A 6,925-nucleotide genomic window follows, 5' to 3' on the forward strand; every position below is an offset into this window, starting at 1 on the left:
CTGTGTACAGTATGTTACGTGCACGTGTGGGTGTGGACGTACCCATTGGTACTGGCATGGGGGTAGGTTTACAGCACCCAGAGGAGACAGCCTCTCCCCGGGCAGGAGTGCAATGCTGTTGACATCATCATTCTTGGAAATACTTTTTTTCAGGAAAAGCATCCTTTCAGGGTACTACTAGAGCCCACATTAAGTGCACCTGTCTCCCTTCCCCAGGATCACCGTGACCCTGGATGAGGGGCTGAGTGGGGGCTGACACCAGCTGGGCTGTGCCAGGCAAGCCGTGTGCCCTGGCTCTGGGCTGTGTTGCCAGGAGGAAGGAAGAAGGAGTCTTTTTATAATTTACTCAGAGCTGCTGGATGAGCAGGCACAGCTCTACATACTCCCCTCTTCCCTGCAAAAATTCTCTCAAAGGAACAGTGGGAGGGATTTAAATAAAGCAAAGTACTGGAGTTTTGGCTACCACTAATCCTATATCCTGGCCCTCCCAACTTTCCTGCTTTCTTAGCAGACGGAGGTTGCCAGACTTTTTCACATGAGCCCACGTATGATATGGGCTGTATCCCACCCAGCGCTAGTTTAGAAGGAAATTCTGTGAATTTACAATTCATATCATTTTAAAATAATCTTTTTATTACAAGACTATTATACTTATTTATAGAATGTTTGGAGAATACAGAGAAAAGGGCAAAGAGAAAAAATTCATTGTTCTACCACCCAAACAAACCTGATCTTAATATCTGGGTGAATTTCTCTCCTGCCCTTTAATTCATAGGATTCAAAAGAAAACAACGTAAATGTAGTCATTCATACATGACAATTTTTGTATCCTGCCTTTTTTACTTAACATTGCATTATAAGCATTTTTGCCTATTCCTACATTCTCTTCCCGAACATTACATTATATTTAGTAGCTGCACAATATTCTGCCAAGAAGGTAGATTATGGTTTAAAATCGCCTTCTGGATTTCTTTCTGTATTCACCTGGGGGAGGGAGAGGAAGGAAAGATGGCCAGGAAGAGCTTTTTCTGTTCAGGATTTCAAGAAAGCATCTCCAGGTCTGGCTTGACACTTGGTTATCGTTCTGTGTGCCCTTCTAATCCTGACCTTCAAGCCAGCATAAAAGAACCTAGCCCCTTAGTAGGAGCTGGCAGCTCTGCCTCCAGCAGAGCAGAGGCCCTTTATTTTGAAATGAAAATGACTCTTCTATCCACGGAGGGAGACTGGAGTTAAAATCTAACCATTGTAACTGCAGGACAGAAAATCCTTAAGCCTGCTTCTTCAAACGTAGCACCTAGAAATGGTACTGATTACAGAGTACTTGTCGGTAAGAGGGAAGAGTTATGAAGGGATAACTTTGCTTGGTAGTAGCTGCCTTGCCGCTGTCAAGGCATACGCTTTCCACTTGGAATTATGTATGAACTAGTGTGGCAGATTGTTAGGCTGCCTTGAGGAGGAGGCCCTGTGTAGTCAGCTGGGGGGCATAACCAGCTACTCTTTGGGGGCCAATTTAAATTCACCTTCATTACCTTCAAGAGGTTTTGATTGTGGTCAGCCCAGAGGAAGTGGATGGGATGAAGCCTGGAGGGACTGGGGGAGACCTGGTGGCTTGGCTGCCATCCCCCATTCTGCTTGGCTTCGCTAGAGGCTGTGGGCTGGATGCCAGGGTGGAGCACTAAAGCGTGAGGTCAGAGGGGGAGGGGGCAGCCTGTGGAGCGAGACCATCCCTCCGCCCCTCCCCCACCCAGTCATTCACTAGGCTACTAGCAGAGCAAAGCAACTCCTGGTTACTGGCTGGCAGGGTTGTCCCGCAGCTTCAAGCACGAGTGATGACAAGAGGGATCGAATGGCAGGCTTCTATTGGCACAAAGGTATTTGGGTATTTCGTGGGTTTGGATTTGAAAATTAGTTGAAAGGTGAAATATGTGTTTGTGGTACTGTCAGCTCCAGTCATCTCAAAACCTCCAGAGCTTTGAGAATGGCCCCCTCCACCCTCCGAACTGTAGAAGTCTCTTTTCCTTGATTATTCCTCCACCTGTACTCTCGCTTGTGCCCAAGATAGTTGGCACTGCCTGCCCTCACCTCCACTTCCTGAGGGCAGCACCAACAATTCTCACAGCTGCCCTTTCTCACCCCTTTTTTGTGGTTTATCTGCCTCCTAACAGGTCTCCTACCCCATTCCTAGTCCTTACCCCAAAACACCACTGGCTCAGCCATCCCCAAACAATACTTACAGCCTCTTACTACCTTGCTCTGACAACTTCAATATTCTCTGTTACCTACTGGATAAAATCCAAACTCCTTATTCAGTCATCCAAGGCCTTCCAGAATCCATCCCTAGCTTCCTTCTTCTCTGCAGCTAGACTTTATCAGGCACTTTCTACAGAGCAGGCACCGTTGCAACTTCTTCAGTGTAAATTTCTTGTTTCATCCAGACCTCTCTTTTGCTGGCCTTCAAACACACCTCACCCATTCCTCTACCTACTCTTGTTCGTAAGCTTTGTTTCCTGTCTAGAATGCTCTTGTCTCTCTACACAGTCAGCTCAAGTCCTCCATGAAACTGCCCAGCCCATACCAGCTCACAGAGATCTCTTTCCCGAAATCTTCAAGCTCTTGCAGTTGGATTCTCTCATCAACATTATATACTTTCTTGTACGGTGACTTAATTTTTCAAGTGTATTTTTCTTCAAAACGGATAACCATCTAGATGGCAGGGACCAGCCTGAGACTTTGCAGTGCCAAAGCATCCTTCTCTGCTCGGATCAGGTCTTCAGTGTTTAGTAAATGAATGTTGAAATGCCGCATGAATCTTCTGCTACAGAGCTGAATAGGAGGCTTACCCTCTGGAACCTGTGTAAAAGCCAATTCAGCAACCTCTGAATTCACATTTTTAAGTAATTGGGTATGGAATTAGTCCTATTTCTGAATCCCCAGTGGTAAGCAGAGATAAACGTGAGCTTTATTGTGTCAGACCCTTAAGGATTCCCCTACCCATCTCCCCCTGAAGAGATGAATGCAAATAGGTCATGGCAAAGTGGATGTTAATTACAGGCAAATCCTGCCGGGCCACAAAGGTAAAGACTCTCCAAGCTGCCTGATAACACCAGGTTGCTGGCCCTGCAGACCAGAAAAAGATAATTTGCTCCCCGGGGGAAGCCATTTAGGGGGCCAAGGCAATTGATATGGGCAGAGTGTTTACTGTTCTCATAATGTTGCATCTGGACCTGCCTTTCATTTCGGAGGTTTTAACTGACTAGTGAGGTTGTGCTGTACCAGCGCAACCCTGGAACCAGCTGCGTGAGACAGGCACTAAGCCTGTGGGACAAATTTGGAGCCTTAGAAATTAACTAGGCATGAGATGATCCTGGAGCAGCCCCAGGAAACTTGCACCCAAGATGTCATGTTGCTGTGTTGCTGAGGGCAGACGGGACCTTTCCAAACTGGCTGCTCCGTTCCTAAAGAGTCTAAACAGGTCACTTGCAAGTAGCCAGTTGGTTGGATCTGACTCACAGACACACTTGGCCTGGCCTGTGGAGTGTTTTTTAACGTTTGAATTAGTAGCTAACACTTTAATATGAGGAGATTTCACGTAAAAATCTGGATTTCTGGCTTCTCAACAACAGAGTACCTGGCCACGCTGGGCCCTCCCTCTCAAAGGGACATCTCCTTTAAATGGGACCTTGGCTCCCCACCAGGCCGATGCACTCATCTTTGTTGCCGCCCAGCCCCTGCTTGTTTCCCCTGTTCTAAAATTTTGCAGATGGCAAATTTGGGTGGGAGGTAGAATCAGATAGCTCCTCCAGTCTCTGGCAACTCCAGGCTCTGTGATGCTCCTGGATGTAGAGGCGGTGGCCTAGAGCTCAAGGAGTCCGTAATGCAATTGAGACAAGGCATTTTTCCTGAACACTGATCTCTGAACTTCCTGTCACCAAGTGTCACATCCTAGAGGGATAGGCATGTAGAATCCATAGCATCAGCAAGCAGATGCCATTCTCTGGTTGAAGTTGGCTGCAGTTAACCTTTACTGAGCACTTACTGTCAGTCAGTCGCTTCAGTCCTTGTGACATCCATGTCAGGTAGATACTCAATCCCATTTCTGGGATGAAGACACTGAGGTTAGTGCCACACGGCTAGGGGCAGAACTGACTCCAGAGTCGTCCTCTTAACCAAGGGCTTCTCTCTCCACCTGTGCCTTGTTTGCTCTTAATAGGGCCCATCTGAGGTTCAAAACACATTCCCATCGCGAATACTAGTTTTAAAAAGCACACGTTTAAACCATGTAGCATATTAGTGATGATTTTCTCAAGCAAAAGCCAGAAGTGATTTGGTTTATGTAACACAAGATGCGGGGCGGGTGGGGGGGGGCAGTGGAGGAGGTGTGCCAGGGGTCTGCTTGCCTGGGCGACTGAGGGGTGAGCTCTGTGGCCCAGAGTGAGTCAGGGTGAGCCCCTAAGACTTCTGAGAGGAGCAGCTTACAGATTGCAACTCAGGGTTCCTATAAATTTGTTGCAGCTTGGAAAAAGTGATGGAAATTGTCCCAGGTGTATCTGGAAGATATGTAAATTCATTTTTTATTAGTCTTCAATTATAATACCTCCAAGATTTTCTGAGATTTAGAAACCCAGCGTGTTCAGCTCGTTCTGAACTAACTTCCTCTGCTAAGAACTCCCCACCTCCCCCCAACCCCATGCGACCTCACCTCACCCAAGTCTAGCACCAGCTTTTGGGAGCTTGGAAGCCTCTGGCGATGAGATCAGTTGGGAATTTAGGAGGTCATGGATGTCGGAAATAAAGGTGTAAAAAGGAGAGGAGAGTTGGTTTTGGCTTTAGGACACTGGAACTTACAAGGTTCTTGCAAAACCATTGCAGCTTTTGAAAAAGCGTTAAAGTCATCAGCGCCCCACTGCGGGATTGAAAGCTAAGCTTGTCACAATTTCACAATTGGTAACACCTTTGACCAGTCTTTTTGTATTTAACAAGTATTCTCTTCTGCGCCTTTTTTTTTTTTTTTTTGCCGGCAGGAAGGTTCTGGGGTCTGGGCTTTAGGGACTACCCTATACAGCGCACAGTCCCTCCGCGTGCTGCAGTCGAGGGATTTCTATCCGCTCCCCCGCTTTGCAGAGGAGGGGGCAACTGAGAGTCATAATTTTGGAAGCCCTTATGGGTTATACTGAAGTTAACTACGCTTCAGGTTCTAGGTTGAGCACAATGACCACCTCCCCCTGGGCAGTTGGTCCCGGAACGAGAGCGGCGGAGGGGGAACCCATTTTCGGAGGGTGCGGAGATTCGTGAGTCTTTGCGAACTGGAGTAGCCGCGTGCACTCGGGAGCCTGCGTCCAACCGCGCGCCGGCCGCGTGGGGCTACCTCTGGCCGAGCCGGGAAGGAGGTGCTACCTCGCGGCCCTCGGGGGAGCCCTCCCACTCTTCCCAACTTTCCCGGCCCCAGGGCCGGAGGAGGGCGCCTCTCCCGGCGGGGACGCGCTAGGTACTTAAAGGCGGCTCCGCGGGGCCGGAGCTCTTCAGTCGGAGCGCGCGGTGGCGGCGGCGCACGGTGGAGCGAGGCGCGGCGGCGAGGAGCGGGAGGAGGGGCATGGAGCAGCCGCGGGCCTGCTAAGCACCGGAGCGCGGGCAGCCGGCGGCACGGTGAGCGCAGGCCCGGCCGGCCGGCCGGCTGCCTCGGAGGGGCGGGCCGCGCGGGGTACCCGGGCGCGCCGGGCTCCAGGGGTGCCTCTTGCTGAGCCCCGCGGACCCCGCCGGCTCCCGGGGCCGTGCGGGCGCGGCGTCCAGCGCCGGGAGGCGGGCTGAGGGCTGCGGCATCTCCAAGCTTCCCGGCTCCCGTTCCTGCAGCCCCCTCCCCGCTGACCCCTCCTCCCTTTCTTCCTCCATCCTCTCCTTCTCCAGCCTCTCCTCCCTTCCTCCCTTGTGGCTCCTGGTTTGTGAATGGCTTGGGAGGCGGGCGACGGTGAGGGGCATGAGGCTGGCTGGAGTCTCTCCCTGCCCCAGGCCCGCCCAGGGGTTCGCACCTGTCCAGGCACCAAGATGCTTGGCGCCCGGGTTTTTGCGGGTCAGCCGGGCCACGGCCGCACGTACTCGCGGCCTGGGCTCCCCTTCCCTTGCGGGCTCGGAGGGGCCGGGAGGGCGGCCGGGCGCAAAGGAAAGAGCCCCTACCCCGCGCGCAAGTTTCCACCCCGACGCGTGTGGGCCCCGCAGCAGGGCGCACCTGTCAGCTGGAGAGGCTGCAGACTGGGCAGCCCCGCAAAGTGTCGGGAGTAGATTGGCGGCGTGCATCCTTGTCTGGGGTTTTCCTCTTTCCGTCATCTCTGGGGGTGGGGGGAGGGCTTAGGGAGCGCCCCCAACCTCTTGCCCTTGAAGCCGGGTGCGCGTTAGCCTACCGGGGCCGAGCTCTCGTTGATCCCTTCCGAGCGAAGGGTATGGGGGGCAAGAGGCTCCCTCCGCCGGCTTGGGGGTGACACGGCCCCCTGTCTGGGCAGGGCCACCTGAGGCAGAGCCCCGCACCAGCGCCTGATTGCACGTGGGGTCTCCAGCTGCGGGACCTTCTTGGGCCCTCTGTGGCGTAGGGGTGCCGAGGTAATGTCTCCACTTCCTGAGCAGGGGAGGAGGGTGTCCCGCCTGGGAAAGGAGGGGGCCGGCGACACCGGGGACGCCGTCTTTGTCTGCAGGCACACTTTGCCAAGGTAGCTGGGGCCCCCGAGGAGATGAGTGAGGCCTGGGTCGACTGATTCCTTGGGTTTTCCGTTCCTTCCAGGCTGGGTCGTGGGAAACCCGCACGTGGGTGTGGCCGGCACCGCCTTCGCCAGAAGGCGAGGCTCTGGCGTGGGCGAGAAGCCTGGCCAGTGTCTTCCCGGCTGCGTTAACCTGGTGGGCACCGCCTCCGGCACTGCACCGAGGCGGGGCGCCAGCGCCC

Source organism: Grampus griseus (assembly GCF_964374135.1).
Source record: "Grampus griseus genome assembly, chromosome: 19".
Lineage (NCBI taxonomy): Eukaryota > Metazoa > Chordata > Mammalia > Artiodactyla > Delphinidae > Grampus > Grampus griseus.